Source organism: Argiope bruennichi, chromosome 1 (genome assembly GCF_947563725.1).
Source record: "Argiope bruennichi chromosome 1, qqArgBrue1.1, whole genome shotgun sequence".
NCBI classification, from domain to species: Eukaryota; Metazoa; Arthropoda; class Arachnida; order Araneae; family Araneidae; genus Argiope; species Argiope bruennichi.
In genome coordinates, this window is record NC_079151.1 from 86,486,428 (window position 1) to 86,507,124 (window position 20,697).

The window sequence follows — 20,697 nt, forward strand, 5'->3', positions numbered from 1 at the left end:
AAAAGTAAGAAAAACATCGATTACAAAATCCTAACATGACAAATATAAAACGTACTAAATTAAATAAAAGCTATTGACAATTTTTTTCCGTAGTTAACCCTTTCTAAGGCCTTTGAAAGTATGCTTCCCACCAAATTTATCAGTCTTTGTATGAATTTATGTAGGTTGGCATAAGTTCTGACACTTTTTTTAGAAAGATAGAAACTTAGATGCTTCAGTTCTTTATCTCACACAAAATGATGTGTCTTGATTTGTTACTTAATTATTAATTAACCAAATTAATTTATTAATCAAATTAAATTTATCTAATAAGCTAAATGAATCCCTTTTCTTATTCTAATTTTAAGCCTAAAAATATTTTAACATAATATGACTAGAAAAAAATGGCCCTTTAAAGGGTTAACTTGAAAGTTTGTCTTGATAGATAAAAAAAAATATAGTATACAATTTGTTTAAGTTGAATTTTTTTGTTATATTTCTTTAAATGAATTAAAAAAACAATTCATATTGTCATACAAAAGCAACCAGTTTTACAATATGCCAATCTTTTTGAACTACCAGATTAGTATTTTTTCTATCTTCTGTATTTTTAGATGTATCTGTCTTATAGTAGTCCTAGTCTTCTGCAGGTCAAATTTAATCACTAATCATAGCATAAAATTATTTTTTCAAATGCATTTTTATTTCGCCTATGCTTTGAACATTTCATTGAATTTAGTAAAGATAATCTTAAAAATTTCTATTCAAAAAGTTGAATCCAATCCTATTCTTTTGTAGATTAATTTTGTTTATTATATTTTGTAGTAGCGACGTAAACAATAATTTCTATGTTGATATGTAAAATCATCATAAATTATTCTTTTATATTCAGTAATATAGTTTATATATACTTGTCAACAATCAGGATGAACTTTCACGGTCGTTGTTGTTTTCTTAACAAATCTGTATTCTTTGTCCTCGAATATTTTTTTAGAAAAAGGAGGTTAAAACAACGACTATTTCAAACAATATACCTAATTTTTACAGAAAAGTACATATGCGTGTGAATTTTCAATTTTATGATTCTTTCTTTCCGTTGTATGGCTAATTTTAACTATCCATTCAGCATCCCTAGAAGATTTTCCACGTTTCTTCGAACAGCATTCTTAATTTCTACATAATAGATTTTTCGCTTTTGAAATGTCAAATTCTCACAAGAAAGTTTCGTTCATTTTCAAATATATTCACAAATATGCAAATACAAGAGATTTATATCCAAGAATTCAAGCACAGTAATATAGATTTTCCAGTTCATGAAAATTTAAAGTTAACAATTTAGATATAATTTTTTTTTTGCATTTTTGGACGTAAATTTCTTTATAATGTTCATTTCCTTTTTAAACTCGGTGTATTAAGAAAAATTTCTAATTTTACTTGAAATTCTTGAAGAACACACATCATGCGATTTTTCATTTGTCAAAAATGCACAGTAAATATTGATTATTAATTGAAATTTCATTCTTTGATGAATATTTTAGCAATACAAAAAAAAAAAAAAGAAACTGTGAAGTAGTATTGATCTGTATGTTACCAAAGTTTGAAGAAAAATCTTTGACTACTGTTTTTTTTCTTCTTCAGTAGTGAATCATATCGTTGCTCTGAAATTCAAACCGTTTTCATTGTTTCATCAAATATTTCACGGATTTCTCTTCTATTATTGAAAGCTAAGGAAGATGGTTTTTTGTTTAAAATTCGTGTAATTCTCAAGACGAATTTAAAAAGTAAAGTTATAATACCGCGAAATATAGAAAAATAGATGAACTCGCATTTACTTTTTTAATAGCGCAATGGAATTATGGGACCAGTCCCAGTTAGACACGTTCATGAATAAAATATATGCAAGTCTGTTTAAAATAACATTGTTTTAATGTTTGACAATTTGATGGAAACATGGACATGAAATTTCCTATAAATGATTTAATGATTTAACTCAAATGAAATATAACCAGTTGGTCAACAAAGCCGGCTAGTCTTTAATAATTATTAAAGCAACAATAGAGGAATAACAAATAACTTTTTTTACACATAGTGTATTTTATACAGTAATTCGACCACTTTGTGGCTTGGTTTCAATTCCCTCGAAGTGAATGACAGTTTGATGAATCGGTCAATGTAAAGACGGACAATGCTAAAAATAGCAGTCGCCCACAACAAATCCTGTCGATACTGCTACGTTCAGTGGTGGCGGGGTGGTCGGCTGTACTCAAGAAGAAGAAGAAGAGTATTTTATATGCAACTTAATCAGAATTATTAAGTCACAATATCGATAAGTTATATTTCTTATGCGCTTATTCTTTATATATGATGAAAAATGTATCACTCATTTTATTAAAAATTTCGTAATTTTTTTCACTCTGATGAATTATTCATATATAAATATCACTTAAAATTTGCTATAAAATTGATGAATTATCTTGATTTTATTTGAATTCGGAATATGATTTATTTTCATATGATTTTATCAAAATATTTAAGAATCAAAATTATTATTATTATGAATCTTTATTTTACATTATAAATTTAAATAGTTCCTGGTACTTTTTTCCAGTATTCGATTAAAATACTTTACCAATTTAGAGTTAATGATAAAGTCGGTAAATTTGCCACAATATATTGTATTACAATGAAATCGTCTAATACTATGATAAATTCTGAAAAGAAATAGTAATACTTGAATTATAAGTCTAATTGCTGATAAGATATCCAAATAGAGTTTTCGCATATGGATCCTGACTCATTTTACTTTTCTTTAGTGGGTGTGGTATTTTAATCATCTGAAAATGGAGATCATTATCAACCGTCCAATAAGTCGTACCAAATACTCTGCAGTATATAAATTTGCATCAGTCAGTGAATTTGGCATCCGTAATATCAATTATTTGTATCTGTTTGACATCAGACTTGAATGGCATTGCAGCTATTCATTTCGAGTAGGCAGAAGCAGCAAATAGTATCTTTGATGACCAAAGTTGCAGGTGGCAGCAGAAGATCCTGCCAACTTTTGACTCATCACAAACAGCTTCGCTTCCAGCTCGACAATGAGAGAAAAGGGGGGTATTCTGTGCCACGTGACCTTGCATCCCTTGATCCATTCCACTGGTGGCTTTTTTCTTCTTCTTCTTACATTTTCTCTCTGGAGCATCCTTTTCTTCTTGTCGACACACTTTGTGGGTTCTGGTTTCTTACTCTGCACACACCGCCGATTTGAATTAGGAGTCATTTTATTGTAGGTGAGTCGAATTTCTGACAGAGGTTTAAAATATTTACATTTTAAATATTTATTTACAATAATTATGTGTACTGAGCATTTTAAAAGGAAGACAGTGTTTATTAATGTTCTGAATGCTTGTAATTAATTCAATAAATGGAATATTTTTGATACCTTGAGAAAAAGTGTAAAAGATTTTTTTGCATGATTTGAATTTGCATGAAGGAATAGTAAATAATAAAATTTAATCTTTAATAATAGTCAGATTGTACATTATATGTTATTTTAAAGTGTTTCGTATTTGAATAGGTTTAAATTTTATTTTATCAAAAGATGTTGCATATAAAATCGTTTGGTCTTTTGCAGTAATTTTGTTTCTTCACTACTGGAAATTTTTAGAGATTAATTATAATTTATAATAATACAGTCCTACACCTCTGTATGATTCTATAAACTCTAAAATATATTTTTCATGATATGAATGTAATTAAAATTAGTGTCAAAGTTTTGAGAATTCTCAAGAAATTTTTTAATACACATTTTTTAATACTTAGTCAGCTGCCATAGATTTTCTAGAGTCATGGTTTTGAGCCTTTTATCCCGTGTTCCAGAAATGCCAAATCCTGTTGAACATTTTTTGTGTAAACTAGAATTGAACGCCGTTATAAGCTTTTAATAGAAATTTTTTATTACAAAAATTCTCTTAAAATTAAAGTATTTTCTTACTTTCGAGTTTTGTTTTGCAGATATTTATTATTTAAAACTTCTAAGTATGAGAAAAGAAATGGGCCTAAATAATTATATGAAAAATCTTGGTAATATCAGTTTCAAAGCTTTGGATCTACGAAATATTATTGACGTATTGCACGAAGGTTCAGCTTTTGATCTTTTTAGACTATGCAAATGTTTATGTTCTTCTTACTACAGAATTTGATAGAAGCTCAGAAATGTAAAATAAATTCTCAAGACATTTTATTGTCCAAATGGACAATGCGGATGTCCTTTTGGACAGTAAAATGTCTTCTATAGTAACCTCCAAAATGCATTAAAATTTAAAATTTAAATTTTCATATTCTTCGTGAAAATTTCATTTCGAGAAATTTTCATTTATAAACCTTCTTCAAATTTTTATGATCAAAAGAATTGTTCAAAAAGAATTAAATTGGAGATCTAACTGCAAGGACGTTCCATAATCTAAAAAAGGGAGTCATTCCTTCATGCTATTTCAGGACTTGGTAGGTCTAGCAGGTAATGTGAGCAAACAAAGACAAATTAACTTATAAGGCGAAACTTGCCTATTTTGAAACCGATAAGACAACAATAAAGGTTAGGTTTGTCCGAAAATACAAATCAAGAAAATTGGGGTTGAAAATGTATACAGTAAGAGAAATTTTTTTTATTTAAAAATACTTGAAAAGATTTTTTAAAAAATGTTTTAGCAAACGATATATAATTAATTATTAAACGGTAAGTAATTTTAAAAAAAGTAACAATAGCCGTAATTAATTTTTATAACAATTTAACAGTAATATCAATCAATCAATCAAGAATTTTAATAAAGGCATATTATACAGCACAAAGTACACTTTTAAATTGTGTTATAAAATTTCAAAATAAGCAATGTATTTGATATCTAATAAGCAGAAAGTTGTTTTTTTAGCTGCCATTTTTTTTTGAAATAATCACTTCAAAAATGTTCATCAATTATCACTGAGGACGAAAGATATGAATGTATTCAACTAATGAAAACAAAAAAATAATACAAATGTAGATAATTTTTTTTTAATCTTGACTTCGAATTTATTAAAATACCCTTGGATTACAGAAGATATTTTAACTTATTAGGAAATACAATGGACCTAAAAAGAATTCCATTTGCGATTAATTCAAATTTATAAAATTCCGATAGCATAAAAACATAAAAAAGAAATGTATTGTATATTCTCTGTTTATAGAAGAATAAATAATAAGCCAGAATTTATTTCTTCATAAGTCGACACTAAAATTAGCTGATCAGTTTTTTTTTTATAAAGAACAGCTTATTTTTTTTATCTCCCAGCTTTTGCAGTTTATTAAAGATAGAAACAGTTCACTTTTGCTAAAGAAAGAAATGTAATTATAGAAGCAAGAAGTTTCTCATAAATGAGACAGATTATCGTAAATTAACTTGAATTTAGTTCTTTTAGTTTAATTACATTAACGTTCAACTTAAAAATCACACTAAAACAATTTAGGATGGATTGATTGCTGTTAAATAACGAGGAAGATACCTGAGCTGGAATTTTTCTCCAAATTTCCGCACCATAACAGGGAGAGGACATTTAGCTCTGAGAGATGTAACATATACCAGACATGCTTACGCGGCAATTTTGCGGCAGAATTGGATCTGGAATCCTGAAATAAATTTGCTTGAGAAAGAGATCGGTAGATCTTATATTATTGCTTTGTAATTTTTAAAAAAATTAGAAATCGTGAAAAAGATTTGAAATTTTTGTCTCAAGTAAATAAGAAATTTTATATTTGATTGATAAATATTTCCATATGTTAGGAAATGAAAAGCTGATGATTTACTATTTTCTGTACAAGTCCAATCGAATGGAATGATATCTCAAAAATGGGAATGAGAAGTTACCAATGTGAAGGTATTCTCACCATACTGATGGGTATTATACCTGTGTCGGATCGAGTAACCTCTTACCAATGACGGGACGTACCTACAATGGCAAGCGTTGTTCCGACACGGGTTATGGTTCTTAGGTTATGGCCAACATTATTCATTCTATGTTTTAATCATATGCTTTCATTGCATCAAGTTTAACCGTATGCTTTCATGTGGGTCAGGAGGGCTAAGTACGCTTATTTTTCGTAACAGCCTCAACTTTTCTTACTGCAAAGAGCATTAAATTATTTGAAGTTAAGTAAGTAAGAGTAATATGAATCTAAATAATTGCCAAATTTTAATAGAAGCTGCATGCTTCACATTTATAGAGTTAAAATGCTATTTTCTTCTTTAGAAGACAATTACACAGTAAATATTATAAAATCTTACCAAGGATTTTACTATTTAGATTATTTTATTAGTAATCTTAGCTAATAGTTTTTAATTTCTTTCGCAATTATATTAACTTTTCAAAATATCTTGACAACTCTTCTTTTTAAGTACCGAAATTTAATGAATTTGATTGTCATTAGGTGTTACTCAGGGGTTAATAGTGATATTATTTCAGAGAACGTGAAATGCAATTGTAATAGTACAACCAGCATGTGTGTGTGTATTTTATCACGTTTGGAGTTTATTTATATTATATTTTACCAAAGAATCTATTTGATTAGAAAGAAAATCGGCTTTTAATTTTGTCTTGAAAGCCAACAAATTAAATGCATTTGAGAACTTTGTTGAAAAGCTTAAAATTGGAGTAATTACTCTGTCACAAGATAATAGTTCAGAAAAGGTAATATAGAAAAAAGTTCAATAAACCATTCTGTTTACGTATATACCAAATATGAGTAATACACCGATTGATGGTCACTAACATAAATTGGATGATGACGGATTTTAATTCCAGTTACATATTATCGAGAAAAACAGCAGACATAATCTTGGTGACATCGAATCATAACTCTTGTAAACAACTCTCTCTTACTGATATAAATAAAAAAAAAAATTTATCTAACCTTGATGGAATATTAATTTAGTTTCTTTATTATGCAAAATCCTATCGTTTAAATATTTGCTTAAAAGATACTTTTAGCAAGGAATTCCTTATATTCAGGCATATAATATATCATGGCATGCAGCAAATACATACAGAGTGAATATTTATATCTTTATATAGCAAAATTATATTTGAACAAATAAAGTTAAAATGTCGAAATACTACTTAATTATAACAAAAGTCGCAGTGTGTAATCTTTTAAGATCGATGATACCGGCCCCTAGTGACAATTCTTGAAACGTAGACATTTTATTCTGAAAATTATTATATTTGAATAACTTAAAATGAACTTAAACTTGCTGCTGGTACTTTTATACTACGTTATGATTTATGATTTGATTTTTAATTGGTAATGATTTAAATTCACTATCTATCATAATTTTTGAGATTAAATTTTTAGCTTCTACAATTCACTGCTAACTGCATTGGAACCAGCAGTGCCTGGATGCCCCAGAAAAATTCCAAGACAGTAGATAAAAAAGAGAATAAATAAATAAAATCCTTAAATTTTAATACAAGAAATGGTTATATATAGTATATTGCTTATTTATTGGTTTATGGCATATAATTATCTAATATTTAGAAATTGTAGTTTTCAATCTCATTAGTTAAATGATGCTCAGATAATTTTTGGGATCTTTTTATTGTTTGGAGAGAGTTACTTCTCACTGAAGAAGAGATATCAAGATATAAATATATCACATTTTTCCTTGTTCAGAAATTTTAGTGTTATAATAACAATATGCAAACAAGAACTCTTGATCAAATAAAAATGTTTAAATTCAGAAGAGCAGTATCATGCAGTCTAAATGATTTTTTTCTATATTGATCAATTATGATAATTTAACTTTTGTATATACAGGCAACTAAATTTAATAATTATTTTTTCTATTTGCATTTTTTGTAAGCCTGAAAGTACAAGAAATAAACTTGATCATATTTCATAATTTTATAACAATTTATGACTTGGGGTATCTATTAGCTTTTGACGATTATGGCATTTAACAGGCCAATCGTCTTTAGATTTATTACTCACTACCAATTTTAGGTAGTAGGGAATTTTTTAAAAAATTCTGATACATTTCATTCACAACTCTAGAAAACAAAAAATATATAAATATATAGTACTTTTGTCAAGTGATCTTGGGGTTTACATATTTGTTACTATACATTCCATTTTTGTCATAACAGCTTTTCATAAAACATTAAAAACACCTATACTTTAAATTAGTAATGATTATATCAGATTCATACAGCAACAGCCTCACTGACGTTATCGCTTGGTAAAAACCCATATATTCATCTTTTTAAATTCCATAAGGGCTTATTGTTTTAACTACACTGAAAGCGATTAGTAATATTTTACACCACTGAAATGTAATACTGCAAAATGAGTTTAAAAATATTTTTAAATTAATTTAAAATATACAAAAAATTGTTCTACTATTAAATTAACATTATTGAAAAAATAATTTTTGTTTAACTTTAAGTAATTCCTTTAAAAAAATTCCTTTTTGTAAAATTCCTTTTTGTACTGTACTATTTTTTGGTAGCTAAGGGTGAAGGGAAATGTCAAAATTTTGGTTCATTCTTAATTAATTTAAATAAAAAGAAATCAATTCAAGGTGTATTTCCACTCTCCAAAGTACATTTCTGACAAATTTGATAGTTTTATTATAGAGGACAGTATTTGTTATAGAGGACCAGCACACTTACACACATGCGCTCGCATATATTTTCCATTATTAACAGAGTTTGTAAACTGACCAGGAACTAACAAGCTATTCTTTAATATTTTGTCACATTTACCCACTCATGTTTTTACTTACTCTCATTTTAACTGTTATTCATTTGAACACTTTCCAAATGATTTCTCATTAGGATTAGTTTTAAAATGCATTCAATGATTATTAGTAACATAAAGAGAATTGTGCATCGATTTTCAGGATAACATGTAATTGTACGCATGATCAGAAACACTAATTTGATTTATTAATTGAAAAGCCATACATTTTTTTTTCATTTTGTCCATAGCCTTGATTTCAAAGTTTTAACTTAAATAACATGAATCAACCGTTTTATTTTTTGTTTGAATACAAAGCTCTTTCTATTTTTGCTGAATAAATTGACATTTGCTTCAGTATTGATGATGCAACGTTTGGAAACATTGTAAACTATAATTTTTTGGGGTTAATTTTAAAATACTTAAATAAGTTGAGATGAATTAAAAATATTCAACAATAGTTTATAAATTCTTTCAACAAATTTAATTCCTTATTCGATTGTTATTTAATTTAAAGGTAATATATATATATATATATATATATATATATATATATATATATATATATATATATATATATATATATATATATATATATATATATATATATATATATATATATATAAATTTTGACATTTTTTAAATCGAAATAATCATTACATTTTAATAAAATACCTTAGAAATGGTTTTAAATTATAAATTTCTGTTTACTTTAAATAGATTTTTTTCACTTCAAAGTGAATCATATAATGTTCAGCATTTAGGAGAAATTGTTTAATCTGAAATTAAATTAGCGAATAAAGATTTTTAATTCATTGTATTGAAAGAATCACCTTTGCTTTAGAATATATTGTTTTATTATTTCTCGTTTTGATTCATTAAATATTTTTACACAAAGTGAGAGTGTGTAATTAAAAAAATATGCTTTATACAATTCTCTTCAGATATCAAATTTATCAAGAAAATGCATCCACTAAGGGAATTAAACTTCGAAAAGTTATTTAATAAACGGATTTTCAGCATACATTTTTCCATTAAATTTTCTATAATATATGAATTAATTTTGAATTAATGATTTGTAAATGACAACATAGCCACAAATATAAAATTTCAAAATATAAAGTGAAAATGTTTTTTTTTTTCTTAGAAGGATGATTTCTAAACCAAGAATAAAAGTATTTACTTTTAAGTTTATCCAAATAATGAAAATTTATTTAATTAACGATCTTTAACTTTATTAATAATCTTTTTAAATGCAAAATCTGGTAAATTATTAATTTTCTTTTAAAAAAGAATGGAAACAGATCGAAGCGGGAACATGAATTGAATTTAGCATATTTTAATTAATCACGCGACAAAACGAATTCCCGATTATTTATATTCCAGTATAAAACTGTTTAAAATATTGTGTAAAGTTTTCTTATAATGTTAAAAATCCGATGTCGACCATTTTGTTTTTGAACGTAGACTTTTACAATAGTTTGTTGTTTGGTTTTTATTCTATATATTTAAAATTATCAAGGACAGTAAAAGTCCATTCCGTCAATCTAAATCATTGATCCTATTTTGACAATTTTTATTTCAGATAAAAGCTCCTAATTTCTAGATATGATATTAATGGTTACCTATGTTCTTCAGTCTGCTATTTTTAAGATAAATCTCAAAAACACTACTTCATTTAATGGAAAAATACACCCATGCTATTGTACTTATTTCATAAATTTTTATTTCATATAAAAGTTTAGGATCATTAGACATATAATCGAGTGTCGTCTGTCCCCTCTTCGTATTCCATTATCAAAATGCATAGCAAAATAAAGCTATGCGTGAGCCCCCAGCCTTAATAAATAGATTACGCCAGTTTCATCCTTCAATTTATTTCACCATTTTGAAAGCATAACTATTCAAAAAAATTTTGCTGTTTGCTTATTTGAAAGCGTAATTTAAAGCAGCACTTTCTTTTATTGTTCTCAATGTAGCTGATTTAATGTAGTTAACATAACTAAATTAAAAACTATTTTATTTTAATTTTAATTTTATGTTTTTCTCTCTAGCTATTTTTCATCATACTCCCTTTTAAGCAGACTGAGTATAGGCAAATCTAATAAATGTTAAATTTTTTTTTGTGATTACATGGAAAGAGTAGAAAAGCATCATTCCAATGACTTGATTACCAATTTCCTTAAAAAATATTAGTTTTACTTGTCACTCAAACTCATCTGTAATATTATTGATTTCACATTGCATAAAATAATATATGGATATCTTAAAAACTTAAAATTTGGATATCTATGAAAATAAAACCAAACAGTAAAAACTAGAATGAATTCATTTTATTAAAAGTATTCTTTTTTTGTGGTGAAAGCTAATTGTTCATTCTGTCAAAAAATACTTTTAAAATTTGCTAAAAAACTTCGAACATTAATTTACAATAATTTTTTGGATTACAATATTAAAACTAACATTGTTTCCACTGTAGCCCTTGATCATGAATAAAAGAAATAAAACTTTTCTTTTACTCCTTGAAATTATTTTTCAAATAGTGAGGTGTCTTTTATTTTCATTTAAATTATCCCAGCGTTACAAAAATGTACTGTGTGAATAAAAAAAATATGCTTAATTTTGAAAATCTAAATACTTAACATACAAGTTAACATTTTCCCCTATTTTCAATTCACAATTAAAAACCTTTCTTTTACTAAGATGATTTCTAATATTTGAAAAAGTTCTTGCCAAATAATTGATGATGATGTGTCCGCGTTACCACGGAAAGGGGGTGCAGAAGCTTCTGAGGGTAAAGATCCCTGAGCACCCGACGGCAGATGTCTGATTTCTAGCTCATATGAAGATGACACACACACATTCGCTTGCACAACCCCCTTTTTACAGGGGGGCTCTATCACACACCTCACAGAGAGAACACAGATGAACAACCATGCCCTAACCGGGATTCGAACCCGGGAAGCCCAGACAAAGGGGAAGATGCGCTACCCCTATGCCAGGACGCCGGCTTGCCAAACAATTAATACATAAAATAAATAAAAAAGAAAAAGAGGGCAGTAAACATGACACTTTCATGATAAAACGTGATTTCCGATATCTAAATTCTTTGTTTGTTTGGTATGGACCAGTCTGTTTTGTCTTTTGAGTCCTTTGTCTATTTGCGTATGGATTTGATCAAAAGAAAGGTGAGATGAAAAATGGAGGAGGGGATTTATAGTTCTTATTAAGATTTATAATTCTTATTTTTATAGTTCTTATTATCTAGTTACATAGAAACATTACACAGGTTTCTGAAGCAAAACAAGACAGAAATATTTAAAAAAAAAGACTATCAAAATACAAAAAGAATTATCTTGAAAAAAAAAAAAAAGGTCTTAACATAGGAAAAAAGCACTGTCTATAAGGAGTAAAATTTTCTAAAAATGAATGGCAAGGCTTTTTGAAACAGATTGTATTTTGATGATTTATAGATGTATTTTTAAAAATAATATAGGATATTTACTTTTATCTAATAAAAAATTAGGGTCTTTAAAAACAATTCTATCAGATATTGTTCATGTGTTTAAGTCTGACGTCAAGGATTACATAGATCAAATTTGAAGAAAGTGTGCCTGTTCAGGTATCGTCATCATTAGGTGACAAATTTTGAAAATAATGAGTTCGTCAAAAAATAACTTTTTTTTTTATTTAAACGAAACGTAAATATAACTAAATGAAAACTGACTCTTTTTCAATTCCAGTTTCACATGCAAAGAATTCCTATGTTTTAAATACAAAAATTCAAATAAGCTGTTTAGTAATAAATGATACAACTTTTTCACTTACTTTTTTTTCTTTCTTTCTTCTTTTTTTGCTTAAGCTGCATTTTTTTGAATTTAAAAAGTTTTTCGTAATAATATTTTAAATCACGGAAATGGAATCACGAAATCTACACTAAACTAGTTTCATAGAAATTTAAAATATTTTTTATTTAATACAATATTTGTTTGATGAGTTTTCAGTTCAAAAATTCTTATTGATCAGAATTGAAAAAAAAAGTATTTTTAATCCTAACAGACAAAAGCATTTTAATTATTTGAAAAAACTTACTCATTTGGAATTTTTTGAGATATTCCAAAGAATTGGTATCATTTTAAATACCATTGATTTGTTTACCAATAAGTTTTCTTAATCGAAAATAAACTGGATATAAATTTAAAGTATTATATTTTCTCCAAAAGTATTTTTAGTATTATTTAAAGTATTTTTTACGTGCAATTATTTCTCATTAATTTGCTACATAGTTTTTTAGTCCCTTATTTTATATTTTTGATAATGTAATAAATAATTGCTGTCAAAATTGAAGATACATTTAAATATTTTGAAATTGTAAGTAATTACTATCAAAACTGAATTAATTAAAAAGAAAGAATATTTAAATATTTTGAATTTTTCTATACATTTTTAATTTAATTCCAAAAAACAAAAATGTTCTTCAGGAAATATGATTTATGAATTTCATTCTATAATAAAATATTATCAATATGAAGCTCATTTTATCAATAGAAATTAGAAATATGATAAAATTACAAAATTTATTCGGAATGTTAGAGCTACAGTAACCAAATATTCTAAATTTTAGAATGTTAATTTGTTTTATTTACACACCTATAATGTTTTGTCGGCAATAATACTTTATAGAAAAGGAATTTAAGGGGTTTTTTTGTTTTTGTTTTTCTCATTCATTATTTTTGACTTGTGGTAAAGTTTAAATTTTGCGCTTTATAGTATCGCTATTCTTAATAATGCTCTATTATTTCACGTGAGAATCATTTTTGTTTATAATCTTTGTGTATTTTAGCTATTAAATTAAATTAGTTGAATTTTACAATTTTATTTTTCCACAATTATTATAAAATACTATATGAAGTTACAAAACTTGAAATGAGAATTTTTAATTATTATTTTATTATCAATTAATCAATATCTGTATATCTATTTCTATGTATCAACAGATATTTGTGATTTTTTCAAACCGATTTAATTATCTACTAGGATGTAGTTATTAGGATGCATAAAAACAGAGATATTTTGTCTATTGTATATATTTTACAATAGATATTTAATTTCTTTGTTATAGAGGGAATATAAAATGAAACCGAACCTTTGAGAAAGATTTTGTTTAATAAAGTAAATAGGATTGTTTTTAATTAAGTAATAATAAACGAATTTAATAATTCCTTGATCTTTTCAGCTACTTTTTCGATGACAATTTAATTTAAAATTTTTCCTTTTTTTATTCATATATCTACAATTAAATATTGGTTTATCATACACTCGGCTCTCATCTGGACAGTCAAATCGCAGATTTATATCTGCGCTAATTTGTCCGGAGATTCACAATGGCCAGATTTTAGCCTGTAAATGTGGCAAGAAAAAAAATTTCGCTATTATAAAAAAAATATGCGTTCGAAAAAGATGATGTCATACCATTAATGAAAGAAGATTCAGTGTTCACACTTTTCCTACAATCTTTTCTCTACTGCTCGTTAAAAAAAAAAAAAAAAAAAAAAAAAAAAAACCCAGAAGTTTTGGGAATTTTGTTTTAATTAATTTTTTATTTACTTACCAGACATTAATAAATAATGAACCTTATTTGGATCCCTATGCTTTAGTTCATTTTCTATTTTCTTGAATTTTGTGGTAGCATTTTAGAAAAAAGTCATTGATTAATTGTTGATGCCATTTATTTTAAAATTTAAACTAATATTTTATATCATTCTTTAATCATACTAAACACTTCAAAAATTATAGTATTCGTCATAAAAAATTAAAATAATCATAATTAAAATAGATTCCCAAATATTCGGCTCTCGCTTGTCTGATCTAGTTAAAAAAATTATCCAAAATAAGATTAGGGAAAAATTTATCTAACCAAGACGTTGAATTTTAAAAAAATATAAAAACTATCAATTTTGGTTCTTTCATATTAGACCTATATTTTTACACTATTTCAATTACTTAGTGATTAGCAAAAAATAAATTCCAATTACTTTTGAAATATTTAATATTCTGTTTAATGTTTTGTATGGTTTTAAAGTGTACGTTTCCATAGTAAGAAGTGCACATGTTTTTATATTTCCTCTAATTAGATTAGACGTTACAGAATAGATCTTAAAATCTGTGGAACCTTTTTATACCTAGTTCTTTCTTGTGCATTATTATTTTAAAGGTTTTTTTATAACAACCATTTATAAAGTATTTATTTGCGCTAAAATATCTATAAAAATAAATATAGGAAAGTTTTAACTTTAAAAAATATTTTTAACAACATGGGTGGGGAGGAAATGAGCCTTTTTAGCAGCGTTTCTCAACTTGTACTTGAAGCGGACTCAAAGGGTAAGAGGTTGAAAAAGACAGAAGGCTGAATAAAAAATTAAAGATTAAAATCTGTAGTAACAGACATCATTTCTAATCTGGATTTTTAGTTCTACTAAACAGCCTTAAAGCTTCATTAAGTGTGCTTAAATAAACTTTTTATATGTAAACACATTTGATATACCATTTATCTATAACTAGAAAAAATTAAACTGTATCTGCAATATAGTGTTATTATGGTATCTATATGTAGATTTTGTAATCATACACAATGAGATGAAGTTGTTGGAATAGTGATGATAGGTCAAGGGCAAAGCAGGTAAAAAAAATCCTGCTTTAAAGATCTTCGATCTATTCTACTTTTTCAATATTTAGTCTAAATTGTTGGAAATCAGCTTGTGATAAAAGTTATGTTTTTACAATTTTTCTCGTTGCGCTACATTTATTAATGTAACGTTTCGAACTCAGTATATATTCAATATAATATCAATATTCCAGTAAAGAATAGAACAAAAATTTATGTGAGATTGATTTGGATATCTAAAACAAAAGAATTGCCTTTTATTTTTTGAAGGGATGAAGGCTTCGATATGCTCTTTTTTCCTAAAGTATTCTTTTTTCTTTTGCTATTTAAGTAAGTGACGGTTAAAAAAAACGCAGTTTGTTTCTTATGTTATATTCTGTATAATTCACTGCCGTCTACATCTTTATCGTTCTCCTTGAACTATGAATTCTAAAATTCGAATGAGTCAATAGTTTTCATTCTTCTTTGGGTATTTTCCTCCCTCAGCATAGCTATATAACTATAGAATGTCTTTCATTATTTTGACATTATTAAACATATTTTTGAAAGCTAAGCAATTTTAAAATAAATATAAAATATTGGAAACCATGTCTCGTTTTTAACAGAATAATCTACGCTTTAATGATTAATTTTTTTAAAAATATTTTTAAATGAACAGTATGAAGTTTTCACAATTTTAAATAAAAAAAATGAAGAACAAAAAAATATATTTTCAGAATTTTTTCTAAAAAGGTATTATTTAGATATTAATGTTCAGATATTTAGTATCGATAATATTGAGTATTGAATCTGAATTTTGATCAAAGCATCAATATAAACTAATAATCTCTATTAAACAACTAATTGAACTTTTAGGAACTTCCCATAATCTTTTAATGCTTGGAATTCATTAAAATTCAGCTTGAAAACTTATAGACATCTTCTGAAAATTCTTATTAATTAAATCAATTTCTATAAATAAAAAACTAATGTAAAAGTGTTTAGTTAGTATGAAACATTTTTATCTATTAGGAAGCATAAAAATATTAATGAGAGTTTCATCCTAACTGATTTTAAAAAAATTCTTCTGGTCGTTTTGAAAAAATTAATGTTCACGTGATATTTCCTTTTAATGATCTGAAAAAAAGGCGGACATTATATCTATTTTTGCAGACCATAGATTTCAAACTTGTGGCATATATACATTTGACGATGCAGAAACGTAATGTTTAAAGCGGCAGAAAACACAAAATAAAAAAATAAATAAAAAGGGTAAAATGTTATGAAATTTTGATTATTCACGTTCGAATGAATGAATTAATTAATGTAAATTTATTAATTACAGTTATGCAAATCGAATGTTTATTAAGTAGTCAGGAAAAATGTTTTCTCAATATTAAAGCAATAATATATCTAATACCTTTCACATGCGCAGAAGTAGAGATGTTGGAGCTTATGCGTTTTACGCTTATACGAATAATGATACCACAATAAACTTGGCGCTGCTCCAGACATAAGAATATTTCAGCATTTATTTGAACTTAAGTTTTAAAAGTCATCTCTATAAAACAAGTCTCAAGGCTTATTTGTTCACTCACTGAAATTGTTTTCCATTTAAATAGTTGATTATTACGATGAGCAATTGTTTATTTTTGCTATATGTGAATACAAAATTATTTCAATGCTGTTTTTTTATTTGTTAGGATTAGAAAAATACTACCTTAAAAATGAAATAAAAGATAAAAATGGAAAATAAATTTCTCTATTGTTACAAATTTAATTTAAGTTCTTTGATTTTTAATCTAAACCTCCAACATTTTTTTATGAAAACTTCTTTGCTCCAAAAGATGATTGTTTTTTTTAAGGGGGGGGGAGTATGGCAGCAGGGGATATTTGAAAATAAGGCTAATCAAGGAGTAGAGAAGTATAAAAGTCAAGAGACGTTATTGTAGAGTATTAAATTTTCCTATAAATATTGTGAGAAATTTTACCAATTTGTTTATTTTTATACATTTTTAACTTTGAAAAATAATGCTCATGATTTATTACTCAACCAAATAACTTTGTTTTTAGAAATTTTAAAGACTTTTATATCAACTAGCGAATTTGATGATTATTTTATCTATTTTATAATGAAATGTCATCTTCTAAGTTTAAATTATTTAAGCCACATATCTTTTCAATAACTCATATCTTATTTAACCCTTTAATAGGTTCATCTATATGCCATGCATGCATCGATATATCTCATTTCTACAGTATTTAGCATCAATGAAACCATTAATATATCACACAATTCAATATAAAATTTACTTGGAATAAATAAATATCTCAAACATTCTATTGATTTTTAATCCAATCAAAACAGACATTTCCAAAACAGAAGGTGATATCTAATTAGGTAACAGAGAAAATAAACCAGTTAAGGAACAAAAGAAAAGGGAAGGTGAAAATCATGTTTCTTAAAAAACAGAAGCAAAGTTCAGCAGATTCTTTTGAATTTCTTGTCAAAACGAAATTGAATTTGTTACAAATATTCTTTTTCAAAACTATAAAAAAATTAAATTTCACAAATATTTTTTTAAAGTTATAAAATGTAATAATTGACATGCATATCTGAATTTCTAACATTAACAATTCCACTATCTGTATATTTAGACCTGAGTTATCAAAATTTATATTTCGTCAACTGATTTAAGATCTTGAAGAAAGCTGATCTTCTTACAGAGCATCTTCAAGGTGTTTGAATTACCAATATTAAAGACTTCATGATGTTTAGGTTTAAGTTTAGTTTCATTAAAATTCCGTTTAAAAGCAACACCAAAGGTATTTTGTCTTCGTGATGTAGATAAACTAATGATCATAGACGAGTTAATTACCACATGATGTTCTTTAGAAACTAGCATTCGGAAGTATCTATGAGAAACCAAATGAACCAATCTTTGATTAGTTAATTCCAAACAAGTCAAGATTCCGTCTTATGTTTCCACCTTTCATTTGCATTTTGTACTTCCAAAACAACATCAACAAGCCATGGAGTCTTAAACTGCTCAGTTTCAAGTTCTAAAGAGGAAGCGAAGATGTTCGCATATAAATAGAACTCACAGTGGATAGATTCCAAGGTTCCATCTCCAGAACAATGCCGCTGAATTTCTGTTGTACATCACAATCTAAGAAAAGAACGGAATTTCTCGTTCGTTTCCTCGTTGACGCCAGACTACAATATTCTAATTTTTGTGAGTCTGCATAAACGAGGATTAGAGAGGGTCTTAAAGAGGATTAGGTTGCGGGGGATTAGCATAGGATCTCTTTTATGCTCTGTTCCAATCAGCAAGCGAAGACGGAACTGGACAGTTTGAGTAAAAGCATTGTTTGTACAGTTTTGTTGCACGGAACACTTTTGTTTTCGGCGTTCTCCTAACGAGAGGATGAGTGGTTTCACAATAAGAAAAAGTGCTTGTTGAATAAATAATTAAAATAAGCTTCATTTCCTTGTTTGTGTACTTGAAAGCTCACCTGCCGTTCGGAGCTTAATTTGGGTCATCTTACAAGTTTCAGTATGCTTCCGTGATTCTGAAAAAGTAAATGCATTTGAAGGATTCCAATCACGGAATTGAAGCTCGGAAATGTTCCTTTAAAGTTGAAGTAAAAAAGAAATATCTAAAAATATTTTCTAAACTTTATGTATTTAAGGAAAAAGATATATATAAAATGTTATCTCTCCCGGAAAATAATGTTTTTCTGTCGATAAAACTGAAACAAAATGTTAAAGTACAATATTGTATATATTACAAAGCTGTTTTTGTAATTTAAATTCGTAAAATTAAAAAAAAAAACTTTAAAAAAATTTAAAAAATGATTTTTTGTTATATTTTTAAGCAGTTAAAATTATTTTCCCACTGTTAATACTTTTCAGTGGGAAAATAATATAAAAATGATAAAATTCTGATTTGTATATGTTTTCAAAAGAATATTACATGAATTTGACCTTTATCGCTCCTAATTATCTCACATAAAAATTTCCTATAATTTATAATTGCATGACAGCTACTCTTAGGGTGAAATTTAAGATATATTCAATTTCAAAATTGCAAAAACTATCATTTGTAATTCGTTTTGATTATTTTGAAGTGCATTTTACTACATTCAGTCGAAATTTTAACATCATTTCCAATTTTTAAAATTTCGTCCGTTGCATTTTATTTTATTTTATTTAATGTTAACATGCAAAAAAAATGTGTAAAAGTTTATTTTTGGGAGGATAGCCATTAATTCCTGTTTTAAGTGGTTAATCAAATGTGTATTAATAACACATTGAAGTTAAATACTTTTTTAAGAAACTAATAATTAAGTTTATAAAGTAATATTTTCGATATGGGGAACTTGCTGTTTGAAAACAATGATTTCTTTTAATTTCTGCTAGACTTTACAAGCTATGGCTGTTCGCCATAAACATATAATGTAAAATTTATACAAACGACAATGAAGACATCGAATTGCAAAATGAGCTATTTTCTTGTTTACAACGAAAAACTAGCTACAAAATAGCATCTTTGGATATAACATCTTGAAGACACAATTCTGATTTTAAAATATTTGTCTGTTTTTTTTGTTTTCTTTTTATTGAATTATTTTTTACATTTGATTCATTTATTTTATTTTATTGATTCATTTTTTTTACAACAAAAACTAACACAAAGTTCTATCCCTAACTGCACGTGCTTGTGCGAGTATGATAATGAAGGCACGTGTCCCCAATTTAATATCGCTACTTATTTGATGATTCAAATGCGGAAAGGAATTAGTTTTATGAAGATTTGAGACAAATATTAAGAATGTTTTTTTTTTTTTAGTTTTTTTTTTTTTTGTGTGTGTGTGTGTGCTTGTAGATTCTTAGCTTCCGAGGTATCATTCTAGATTGCTTTATAACCACTCATGGATCATTTAATTTTAGCATTAGTTGATATTTTGGAAAGAAATTGGTTAAAATTAATTATATTTAAATTTATTTGTGATGGAATATAGTATCATATGGAAATCATAATTTTTGTAACCTAATGGATTAAAATTTTTGATATTTTCCTTAGTAGACAGATTTTTGAAATTTTAAAATTTCTATGTTCATGCTATAAAGAAAAGCTTCAATCACATTTCTTAATAAAGCATTTCATTCTAAATTTTTCTTCAAATTTTAAATTTTTTAAAATCTATTTATAAGGGACTTTAAATCTCTGTTCATTACATTTTTCGACATTTGACCACGGTTTAAAATTACGAGGCCTACACTAATATAATCCTCTACTGCTTG

At 26.4% G+C, this 20,697-nt stretch overlaps 1 protein-coding gene across 1 annotated transcript in view; it reads left to right on the forward strand.

Annotated features, from left to right (window-relative positions):
• The first annotated feature begins 3,101 nt into the window (after positions 1-3,101).
• Positions 3,102-20,697, forward strand: part of LOC129970356 (PDZ and LIM domain protein Zasp-like) — a 35,476-nt gene continuing 17,880 nt past the window's right edge. Inside the window, exon 1 of the mRNA XM_056084456.1 lies at positions 3,102-3,269. The gene's annotated coding sequence lies outside the window, so the exon portion shown is untranslated. The remainder of the gene's footprint in view (positions 3,270-20,697) is intronic.